Source organism: Ranitomeya variabilis, chromosome 5, assembly GCF_051348905.1.
Source record: "Ranitomeya variabilis isolate aRanVar5 chromosome 5, aRanVar5.hap1, whole genome shotgun sequence".
Lineage (NCBI taxonomy): Eukaryota > Metazoa > Chordata > Amphibia > Anura > Dendrobatidae > Ranitomeya > Ranitomeya variabilis.
Window position 1 is genome coordinate 63,884,105 of NC_135236.1, and position 11,918 is coordinate 63,896,022.

The 11,918-nt window shown below is 57.6% G+C and overlaps 1 protein-coding gene across 3 annotated transcripts in view; it reads left to right on the forward strand.

Moving 5' to 3' along the window:
* The window catches only part of LOC143774472 (protein CASC3-like), a 35,107-nt gene extending 31,741 nt beyond the window's left edge, over window positions 1–3,366 (forward strand). For all 3 annotated transcript variants that reach the window (XR_013215537.1, XM_077262098.1, XM_077262097.1), the window contains one exon: window positions 3,234–3,366. The gene's annotated coding sequence lies outside the window, so the exon portion shown is untranslated. The remainder of the gene's footprint in view (window positions 1–3,233) is intronic.
* Window positions 3,367–11,918: the final 8,552 nt, after the last annotated feature.

Genomic DNA, 11,918 nt, shown 5'->3' on the forward strand with positions numbered 1-11,918 from the left:
ACAGCCACCTCCAGCCCTTGACTCCAGCCCCTGACAGCCTCGTCCAGCCCATGACAGCCACCTCCAGCCCTTGACAGCCACCTCCAGCCCTTGACTCCAGCCCTTGACAGCCACCTCCAGCCCTTGACAGCCACCTCCAGCCCTTGACAGCCACCTCCAGCCCTTGACTCCAGCCCTTGACAGCCTCATCCAGCCCGACAGCCACCTCCATCCCTTGACTCCCTCCTCCATCCCTTGACAGCCACCTCCAGCCCTTGACAGCCACCTCCAGCCCTTGACAGCCACCTCCAGCCCTTGACAGCCACCTCCAGCCCTTGACAGCCACCTCCAGTCCTTGACAGCCACCTCCAGCCCTTGACTCCAGCCCCTGACAGCCTCGTTCAGCCCCTGAAAGCCACCTCCATCCCTTGACACCCTCCTCCATCCCTTGACACCCTCCTCCATCTTTTGACACCCTCCTCCATCTTTTGACACCCTCCTCCAGCCCTTGACACCCTCCTCCAGCCCTTGACACCCTCCTCCAGCCCTTGACTTCCACATCCAGCCCTTGACAGCCACCTCCAGCCCTTGACAGCTCCCTCCAGCCCTTGACAGCCACCTCCAGCCCTTGACAGCCACCTCCAGCCCTTGACTCCAGCCCCTGACAGCCTCATCCAGCCCTTGACTCCAGCCCCTGACAGCCACCTCCATCCCTTGACTCCCTCCTCCATCCCTTGACAGCCACCTCCAGCCCTTGACAGCCACCTCCAGCCCTTGACAGCCACTTCCAGCCCTTGACAGCCACCTCCAGCCCTTGACACCCTCCTCCAGCCCTTCACTCCAGCCCCTGACACCCTCCTCCAGCCCTTCACTCCAGCCCCTGACACCCTCCTCCAGCCCTTCACTCCAGCCCCTGACACCCCCTCCAGCCCTTCACTCCAGCCCCTGACACCCTCCTCCAGCCCTTCACTCCAGCCCCTGACACCCTCCTCCAGCCCCTGACACCCTCCTCCAGCCCCTGACACCCTCCTCCAGCCCTTGACACCCTCCTCCAGCCCTTGACACCCTCCTCCAGCCCTTCACTCCAGCCCTTGACACCCTCCTCCAGCCCTTGACTCCCTCCTCCATCCCTTGACAGCCACCTCCAGCCCTTGACAGCCACCTCCAGCCCTTGACAGCCACTTCCAGCCCTTGACAGCCACCTCCAGCCCTTGACAGCCACCTCCAGCCCCTGACTCCAGCCCCTGACAGCCTCGTCTAGCCCCTGACGCCCTCCTCCTGCCCCTGACATCCTCCTCCAACCCTTGACTCCTGCCCCTGACACCCTCCTCCTGCCTCTGACACCCTCCTCCTGACACCCTCCTCCTGCCCCTGACACCCTCTCCAGCCTCTGAGACACTACTTATAACAAATGCAAAGTAAACCCGAGTTTCGTCCCGCAAGAGGGACCGGAGTCCCGCAGGTGGGACAACGTCCCACCAGCGGGACACCGGTCCCTCTTGCGGGACGGGAATCGGGTTTACCTTGCATTTGCCATATGTAGCCTCTGACAGCCTCCTCCAGCCCCTGACAGCCTGCTCCATCCCCTGTCAGCCTCCTCCATCCCCTGACAGCCTCCTCCATCCCCTGACAGCCTCCTCCATCCCCTGACAGCCTCCTCCATGCCCTGACAGCCTCCTCCATGACCTGACAGCCTCCACCATGCCCTGACAGCCTCCACCATGCCCTGACAGCCTCCTCCATGCCCTGACAGCCTCCTCCATGCCCTGACAGCCTCCTCCGGCCCTTGACACCCACCTTCGGCCTTTGACTCCAGCCCCTGACACCCTCCTCCAGCCCCTGACAGCCTCCTCCAGCCCCTGACAGCCTCCTCCAGCCTCTGACAGCCTCCTCCAGCCCCTGAAGCCTCGTCCAGCCCCTGACAGCCACCTCCAGCCCCTGACAGCCTCCTCCATCCCTTGACAGCCTCCTCCATCCCTTGACAGCCTCCTCCATCCCTTGACAGCCACCTCCAGCCCTTGACAGCCACCTCCATCCCCTGACAGCCACCTCCATCCCCTGACAGCCACCTCCATCCCCTGACAGCCACCTCCAGCCCCTTACAGCCTCCTCCATCCCCTGACAGCCTCCTCCATCCCCTGACAGCCTCCTCCATGCCCTGACAGCCTCCTCCATGCCCTGACAGCCTCCACCATGCCCTGACAGCCTCCTCCATGCCCTGACAGCCTCCACCATGCCCTGACAGCCTCCTCCATGCCCTGACAGCCTCCTCCATGACCTGACAGCCTCCACCATGCCCTGACAGCCTCCACCATGCCCTGACAGCCTCCTCCATGCCCTGACAGCCTCCTCCATCCCTTGACAGCCACCTCCATCCCCTGACAGCCACCTCCATCCCCTGACAGCCTCCTCCATCCCCTGACAGCCTCCTCCATCCCTTGACACCCACCTCCATCCCTTGACACCCACCTCCAGCCCTTGACACCCACCTCCAGCCCTTGACACCCACCTCCAGCCCCTGAAACCCCCTCCAGCCCTTCACTCCAGCCCCTGACACCCTCCTCCAGCCCTTCACTCCAGCCCCTGACACCCTCCTCCAGCCCTTCACTCCAGCCCCTGACACCCTCCTCCAGCCCTTCACTCCAGCCCCTGACACCCCCTCCAGCCCTTCACTCCAGCCCCTGACACCCTCCTCCAGCCCTTCACTCCAGCCCCTGACACCCTCCTCCAGCCCCTGACACCCTCCTCCAGCCCCTGACACCCTCCTCCAGCCCCTGACACTCTCCTCCAGCCCTTGACACCCTCCTCCAGCCCTTGACACCCTCCTCCAGCCCTTGACACCCTCCTCCAGCCCTTGACACCCACCTCCAGCCCCTGACACCCTCCTCCAGCCCTTCACTCCAGCCCCTGACACCCTCCTCCAGCCCTTCACTCCAGCCCTTGACACCCTCCTCCAGCCCTTGACACCCTCCTCCAGCCCTTGACACCCTCCTCCAGCCCTTGACACCCTCCTCCAGCCCTTCACTCCAGCCCTTGACACCCTCCTCCAGCCCTTGACACCCTCCTCCAGCCCCTGACACCCTCCTCCAGCCCCTGACACCCTCCTCCAGCCCCTGACACCCTCCTCCAGCCCCTGACACCCTCTCACAGGGAGCCATTCTCCTTTCTGTACTATAATCCCAAGCTCACGCTATTTACTTTCATAGTATTCTGCATTGTGCAATGTTTTTAATTTTAATTTTCTCTTTCTACAGGTTGAAAGCAGTGGTTGGAGTTGGTTACAGTTCAAAGTAGTTTTTTTTTTCTTTTATTTTGTTTTTGTAATAAAATTATTTTGCCCCGGCCTCTTCACTTTTTCCACAAATAAAATGTAAAAGTTTGACATGATTTTCTTTGCCTCTCTTGTATATTCGTGGGGTGTAGTGTTGTTTGAATATATTCAGATGCCGAATATGGCCAAATAGATCTATTAGTACTGATAATAAATGCATTGTTAAGAAGATGCACTATCCTGAGCACAGATGCGTCAATTTACCATCCATGATAGTGCTGGTATATATGGGAAAGACTCCTGCACACACCTGCAGCAGCGGCGCTTGTCAGGCTGTCTCCACCCTGCTAACGGTAACTCAAAGTGTCCCGTACACGGGGGGTGCTAGGTGGCAAGCACCACAGAACCCAGCCACATTGTCGTCACCACCCTCCTGCTATGATGGCATTGGGCCCTCATCACTATGTGTTAATATATGTGCACCCTCCTCCATCCCCTGACAGCCTCCTCCATCCCCTGACAGCCTCCTCCATCCCCTGACAGCCTCCTCCATCCCCTGACAGCCTCCTCCATCCCCTGACAGCCTCCTCCATCCCCTGACACCCACCTCCATCCCCTGACACCCACCTCCATCCCCTGACACCCACTTCCAGCCCCTGACACCCTCCTCTATCCATTGACGCCCACCTCCAGCCCTTGACACCCACCTCCAGCCTTTGACTCCAGCCCTTGACACCCACCTCCAGCCCTTGACTCCATCCCCTGGCAGCCTCCTCCATCCCCTGGCAGCCTTCTCCATCCCCTGGCAGCCTCCTCCATCCCCTGACAGCCTCCTACGTCCCCTGACAGCCCACCTCTGTCCCTTGACGCCCACCTCCAGCCCTTGACACTCACCTCCAGCCCTTGACACCCTCCTCTATCCATTGACGCCCACCTCCAGCCCTTGACACCCACCTCCAGCCTTTGACTCCAGCCCTTGACACCCACCTCCAGCCCTTGACACCCTCCTCCAGCCCTTGACACCCACCTCCAGCCCTTGACACCCACCTCCAGCCCTTGACACCCACCTCCAGCCTTTGACTCCAGCCCCTGGCACCCTCCTCCATCCCCTGGCACCCTCCTCCATCCCCAGGCACCCTCCTCCATCCCCTGGCAGCCTCCTCCATCCCCTGACAGCCTCCTCCATCCCCTGACGCCCACCTCCAGCCCTTGACACCCACCTCCAGCCCTTGACTCCAGCCCCTGACACCCTCCTCCAGCCACTGGCAGCCTCCTCCATCCCCTGGCAGCCTCCTCCATCCCCTGGCAGCCTCCTCCATCCCCTGACAGCCTCCTCTATCCCCTGACACCCACCTCCATCCCCTGACACCCTCTATCCATTGACGCCCACCTCCAGCCCTTGACACCCACCTCCAGCCTTTGACTCCAGCCCTTGACACCCTCCTCCAGCCCTTGACACCCACCTCCAGCCCTTGACACCCACCTGCAGCTCTTGACACCCACCTCCAGCCCTTGACACCCACCTCCAGCCCTTGACACCCACCTCCAGCCATTGACACCCACCTCCAGACTTTGACTCCATCCCCTGGCAGCCTCCTCCATCCCCTGGCAGCCTCCTCCATCCCCTGACACCCACCTCCATCCCCTGACACCCACCTCCAGCCTTTGACTCCAGCCCCTGACACCCTCCTCCAGCCCCTGACACCCTCCTCTATCCCTTGACGCCCACCTCCATCCCCTGGCACCCTCCTCCAGCCCCTGACAGCCTCCTCTATCCCTTGATGCCCACCTCCAGCCCTTGACACCCACCTCCAGCCCTTGACACCCACATCCAGCCCTCGACTCCAGCCCCTGACACCCTCCTCCATCCCCTGGCAGCCTCCTCCATCCCCTGGCAGCCTCCTCTATCCCTTGACACCCACCTCCAGCCCTTGACACCCACCTCCAGCCTTTGACACCCACCTCCAGCCTTTGACTCCAGCCCTTGACACCCACCTCCAGCCCTTGACACCCACCTCCATCCCCTGACACCCTCCTCCATCCCCTGGCACCCTCCTCCATCCCCTGGCACCCTCCTCCATCCCCTGGCAGCCTCCATCCCCTGACGCCCTCCTCCAGCCCTTGACACCCACCTCCAGCCCTTGACACCCACCTCCAGCCCTTGACACCCACCTCCAGCCCTTGACTCCAGCCCCTGACACCCTCCTCCATCCCCTGACACCCTCCTCCATCCCCTGGCAGCCTCCTCCATCCCCTAGCAGCCTCCTCCATCCCCTGACAGCCTCCTCCATCCCCTGACACCCACCTCCAGCCCTTGACGCCCACCTCCAGCCCTTGACTCCAGCCCCTGACACCCTCCTCCAGCCCCTGGCAGCCTCCTCCATCCCCTGGCAGCCTCCTCCATCCCCTGGCAGCCTCCTCTATCCCCTGACACCCATCTCCATCCCCTGACACCCTCTATCCATTGACGCCCACCTCCAGCCCTTGACACCCACCTCCAGCCTTTGACTCCAGCCCTTGACACCCTCCTCCAGCCCTTGACACCCTCCTCCAGCCCTTGACACCCTCCTCCAGCCCTTGACACCCACCTCCAGCCCTTGACACCCACCTCCAGACTTTGACTCCATACCCTGGCAGCCTCCTCCATCCCCTGACACCCACCTCCATCCCCTGACACCCACCTCCAGCCTTTGACTCCAGCCCCTGACACCCTCCTCCAGCCCCTGACACCCTCCTCTATCCCTTGACGCCCACCTCCATCCCCTGGCACCCTCCTCCAGCCCCTGACAGCCTCCTCTATCCCTTGATGCCCACCTCCAGCCCTTGACTCCATCCCCTGACACCCTCCTCCATCCCCTGGCAGCCTCCTCCATCCCCTGACAGCCTCCTCTATCCCTTGACGCCCACCTCCAGCCCTTGACACCCACCTCCAGCCTTTGACACCCACCTCCAGCCTTTGACTCCAGCCCTTGACACCCACCTCCAGCCCTTGACACCCACCTCCATCCCCTGACACCCTCCTCCATCCCCTGACACCCTCCTCCATCCCCTGGCACCCTCCTCCATCCCCTGGCACCCTCCTCCATCCCCTGGCAGCCTCCTCCAGCCCCTGACGCCCTCCTCCAGCCCTTGACACCCACCTCCAGCCTTTGACTCCAGCCCTTGACACCCTCCTCCAGCCCTTGACACCCACCTCCAGCCCTTGACACCCACCTCCAGCCCTTGACTCCAGCCCCTGACACCCTCCTCCATCCCCTGACACCCTCCTCCATCCCCTGGCAGCCTCCTCCATCCCCTGACAGCCTCCTCCATCCCCTGACACCCACCTCCAGCCTTTGACTCCAGCCCCTGACACCCTCCTCCAGCCCCTGACACCCTCCTCTATCCCTTGACGCCCACCTCCAGCCATTGACACCCACCTCCAGCCTTTGACTCCAGCCCTTGACACCCACCTCCAGCCCTTGACTCCAGCCCCTGACACCCTCCTCCATCCCCTGACACCCTCCTCCATCCCCTGACACCCTCCTCCATCCCCTGGCAGCCTCCTCCATCCCCTGGCAGCCTCCTCCATCCCCTGACAGCCTCCTCCAGCCCCTGACAACCTCCTCTATCCCTTGACGCCCACCTCCAGCCCTTGACACCCACCTCCAGCCTTTGACTCCAGCCCTTGACACCCACCTCCAGCCCTTGACACCCACCTCCAGCCCTTGACACCCACCTCCAGCCCTTGACTCCAGCCCCTGACACCCTCCTCCATCCCCTGACACCCTCCTCCATCCCCTGGCAGCCTCCTCCATCCCCTGACAGCCTCCTCGATCCCCTGGCAGCCTCCTCCATCCCCTGACAGCCTCCTCCATCCCCTTGCAGCCTCCTCCATCCCCTGGCAGCCTCCTCCATCCCCTGGCAGCCTCCTCCATCCCCTGACAGCCTCCTCCATCCCCTGGCAGCCTCCTCCATCCCCTGACAGCCTCCTCCATCCCCTGACACCCACCTCCAGCCTTTGACTCCAGCCCCTGACACCCTCCTCCAGCCCCTGACACCCTCCTCCAGCCCCTGACGCCCACCTCCAGCCCCTGACGCCCTCCTCTATCCCTTGACGCCCACCTCCAGCCCTTGACACCCTCCTCCATCCCCTGGCACCCTCCTCCATCCCCTGGCAGCCTCCTCCATCCCCTGGCACCCTCCTCCATCCCCTGGCACCCTCCTCCATCCCCTGCCAGCCTCCTCCATCCCCTGGCAGCCTCCTCCATCCCCTGCCAGCCTCCTCCATCCCCTGCCAGCCTCCTCCATCCCCTGGCAGCCTCCTCCATCCCCTGGCAGCCTCCTCCATGCCCTGACAGCCTCCTCTATCCCTTGACGCCCACCTCCAGCCCTTGACACCCACCTCCAGCCTTTGACTCCAGCCCCTGGCACCCTCCTCCATCCCCTGGCAGCCTCCTCCATCCCCTGGCAGCCTCCTCCATCCCCTGACAGCCTTCTCCATCCCCTGATAGCCTCCTCCATCCCCTGACTCCCACCTCCAGACTTTGACTCCAGCCCCTGACACCTTCCTCCAGCCCCTGACACCCACCTCAAGCCCCTGACACCCTCCTCTATCCCTTGACACCCACCTCCAGCCTTTGACTCCATCCCCTGGCAGCCTCCTCCATCCCCTGTCAGCCTCCTCCATCCCCTGGCAGCCTCCTCCATCCCCTGGCAGCCTCCTCCATCCCCTGACACCCACCTCCAGCCCTTGACACCCACCTCCAGCCCTTGACTCCTGCCCCTGACACCCTCCTCCTGCCCCTGACAGCCTCTTCCAGCCCAGGCATTGGGCCCTCATCACTATGTGTTAATATATGTGCAGTGCTATCGGATTATTGTGCTATAAGTGAAATAAAAAGTACTTATATCACCAACACTCAGGGCTCACAATCTAAGGTCCCCATCAGTATATCTTTCTAGGATATAAACACTATAGAATGCGTATGCACTATACAGTAGTGCTTTCACCTCTCCGTCTTATGTGCACCATATAAACACACTAATACACCGATGCAATTGCCTTTCTGTACTATATACCCAAACTAATAATTATTATTACACTGATGCTCTCGCCTCTGTATTACACACACTATACCTGCATTAATAATAATCATTTTAGAATGGGCACCACAGACTATAATTAATCTGTCACATATGTGCAACCAACGCTAAAGTTGGGAAGAGGAAAAATGAAAGGAACAAAAGTCATCACTTCTAAGAAGTGAACAAAGTCCTTCTCCGGACAACAAGCCAACAAGCCTTTCATCGGAGTCGAGCACTACCAGATTTCTCAACACTGCCCAGGATTGAGGTGCCAATTCCACACCGTACTCCGCTGCCGGACAGTGTTGAGAAAGGATGAGGGACGCGGGGTCTACTCTTCCAAGGACATTCTCCGCCACCCCCGTCCTCCCAGCACTCAACATCCTGGCCACCGCTGGAGAAGAGGACGCAGACATTAGGGGACGGTCATGCCCTCTATATGTGCTATGGATGCTGCAGTGAACGGGATCATAGCCACACGTACCTTTTTTTTGGACCATGTGAAGACCTTGCGCTAAAAAAAAGTTTTCATTTTGACGCCATAAAAAAAACCTATTGTCCGTAAAAATGGATGATGTGGTTAACGGGGCCAGCGAGCCCGGGGCAGGTTGTGAAAAATGGAAAGCAACCTCCTAAAATGCTGAGGGGGGCTTCGTGGGGAAGGAGAGACTTTTTTGCACTTTTAGAAACTGGGTTGAGGTCCGTGCAGTAAAATACAATGCCGTTAGGCCATAAAATGTTGTGCTGCCGTGCAATTAATTGGAGTATTTCTAATCCCTTGTTTTTATCCCAAAAACATTCAGTAAAACTGAAGGGAAGGTCTCACTGCCTTGCGCCAGGTCTCTCTTCGAAGAGGATTTTTTTCCAATATCTGAAGACGCTGGATTGACGTCCGTGAAGCAAAGGGCATTTGTGTGATGGCCGTAAGTCTGGCGGTGCAGTGCAGTTGATGGCACTTTTTGTAGGATTTTGGGTGATGTATGCGAGGCTGCCACTCGGAGACCCTACCTTTCTGTGGCATGCAACTTTTGCTTGCCATAGCAGAGGGGGTGATGTGTTTTTTGAGAGCAAATGGCACATGCTGGGGCTTGCAATAGTTCACCTAATCAGCTTGGAAGCACAGTGCCACATTCAATGCCAAATGACTGGAGTTGAAAAATGGCTGCAATTGTAGGGTGTTTTCAGAGCTTTGCTGTGCGGCCTAGAGAAGAATCCTCAAACATCTGTCAAAAGGGCCCAGAAGGGCCACCCCTACTCTAATTTTTGAGGGTACCCTCAAGTCCCTACACTGCACATGCAGCTTCCAAGATGCTCCAGATGGAGGGGTGCGTAGCTGTAACCAAAGGACTGGCATGTATGTCCATCGTTTCCCATAGGATGTTGGGCGATAATTGTCGGGGGGCCACTTGAAGATGGTCCCTGCCAGTGGTACCCACTCAAAACGGTTATGGCAGGAGTGGAGATTTCTTTTCACATGGCTCATTTTACACCTATAATAGATGGACAATGGAAATGCCTTAATTATGGTCATTTCTGCAAAATCCAGCACCCCATTATCCACCGACAGAGACAAGCATGGCCTTGCTTCTTTCGGCTGGCTCACAGTTTACCATAATTGCTGGATATATGTAATTGTGATGTCCAATACACAGCTTTAAAAAAATATATAATCATGCTGACGTTTAAGAAGTTGCACCATATATGTTTCTGCATTGTCAACAGGAGTCTACTGTCTACCTGGGGTCACTAGTCCTGTTGGCTTTATGGTTACCTCATCAAGCTTGATTACATAAACAAAAACAATCACCTTCATCATGTGGAGCTTTCAGAATAGTGATATATGGTGCCTTGGCCTGCTCTTGGAGATAAACCATTGTTTGTACAGCTTTGCAATTTGCATCCTGGCCAGAACCAGCACCAGACTAAAAATCCACCTCACCTTTATCAGGCCTACCCTCTATCAGTGACAACAATACCTAGGCTAAGGAATTCGGGGACCGTGCATATCTAATTTTCTCAATTTCAGTGCTTTAAAAGTGGGCAGTGACCTTCATAGCGATGTAATAAAATAGAACTCACACAATCAGGTGCAAAAAAAAACACATTTATCAACAATAAGAGAAATCTCATTCCCCCTACTCCATTTTATTACTCGGCTTTAAACAAGGGTGAAAAAAAATCTAAGTCCTAAATGATTGGGATTCCTCATAGGGAGACAAGCGCCTATATCGCCGTGGTTGACTGACATAGGCACTAGATATTTGAGGTGGTGGGAGCACTGACTCTCCCACAAATGGAAAGACCCCCCTCGACTGGCTGAGACTTGGGAATCCAGAGATATTGGCCCCAAACAGGGACCCCCCCATCAAATCGCTCCCAATGCATGTCTATGAGAAAAAACATGCCAAAACTCCGAGGGTCACCGCTCGGTGGTCGTAGGACCTGCGCACAAGTTCTTTTTGTGGAAGAAAGCCCAGGGTCTGCCCTTTAAAAAGACACCAAAAGCGCACCGCTGCGACTTGTGGTTCCGGAGAAACGAGGCCGGGAGCGTGAGCTCCCCTTCAATGACAATGACACGGATGTTTTTTGGGTAAGAAACGTGGGACCTAGCCTTCTCTTACCCGGATCTCACTCTGCGAGTGGTAAAAATATTTCAAAGTCCTAAATGAATGGGATTCCTCATAGGGAGACAAACGCTTATATCTCCGTGGTTGACTGACATAGGCACTAGATATTTCAGGTGGTGGGAGCACAGACTCTCCCACAAATGTGAAGACCCCCCTCCACGGGCTGAGACTTGGGATTCCAGAGATATTGGCCCCAAACAGGGACCCCCCATCAAACCGCTTCCAATGCATGTCTATGAGAAAAACATGCCAAAACTCCAAGGGTCACCGCTCGGCGGTCGTAGGACCTGCGCACAAGTTCTTTTCGTGGAAGAAAGCCCAGGGTCTGCCCTTTAAAAAGACACCAAAAGCGCGTCGCTGCGACTTGTGGTTCCGGAGAAACGAGGCCGGGATCGTGAGCTCCCCTTCAATGAAAATGACACGGTTGTTTTCTGGTTAAGAAACGTGGGACCTAGCCGTCTCTTACCCGGATCTCACTGCAAACGTCGCCACCTGGTGGATTTTTTTTATTGTGGAAGTGTAAATTATTTTAATTCGTTTAAAATTTTTGTGGTAGATCACCACCACCATCTGGTGGCCACTTTTGAGTATGCACCGTGTCATGGTGAATAATACCTCAGAATGCTAGCTCCGCTGAATGAAAACGCCACATTTTTTCGTGTTTTTGCGACGCAGATCATCTCCCAAGTGTGTAAAGTGGCTGTTACCGGACGATATCGACATAGAAGGCAGTCAGGCCCCGGAAAAAGCGCGTCAAATTTGTGACATACGCGTCATAACGAAAAACGTGACGTGAATTTCGCGAAGCAGATCAATTGAGTACGTTCTACGGGGGCTGTATATAGCGCGCTTTCAAATTTGGAGGTCTCTGTGGGTCCGAAACAACTTTGGCGTGCTCACTTAAGGTGCGAGCGAACGAAATATAATTTTGGCGCTCTCCGAAATGGCGCAATCCAGCCCCAAAACCCTTCACG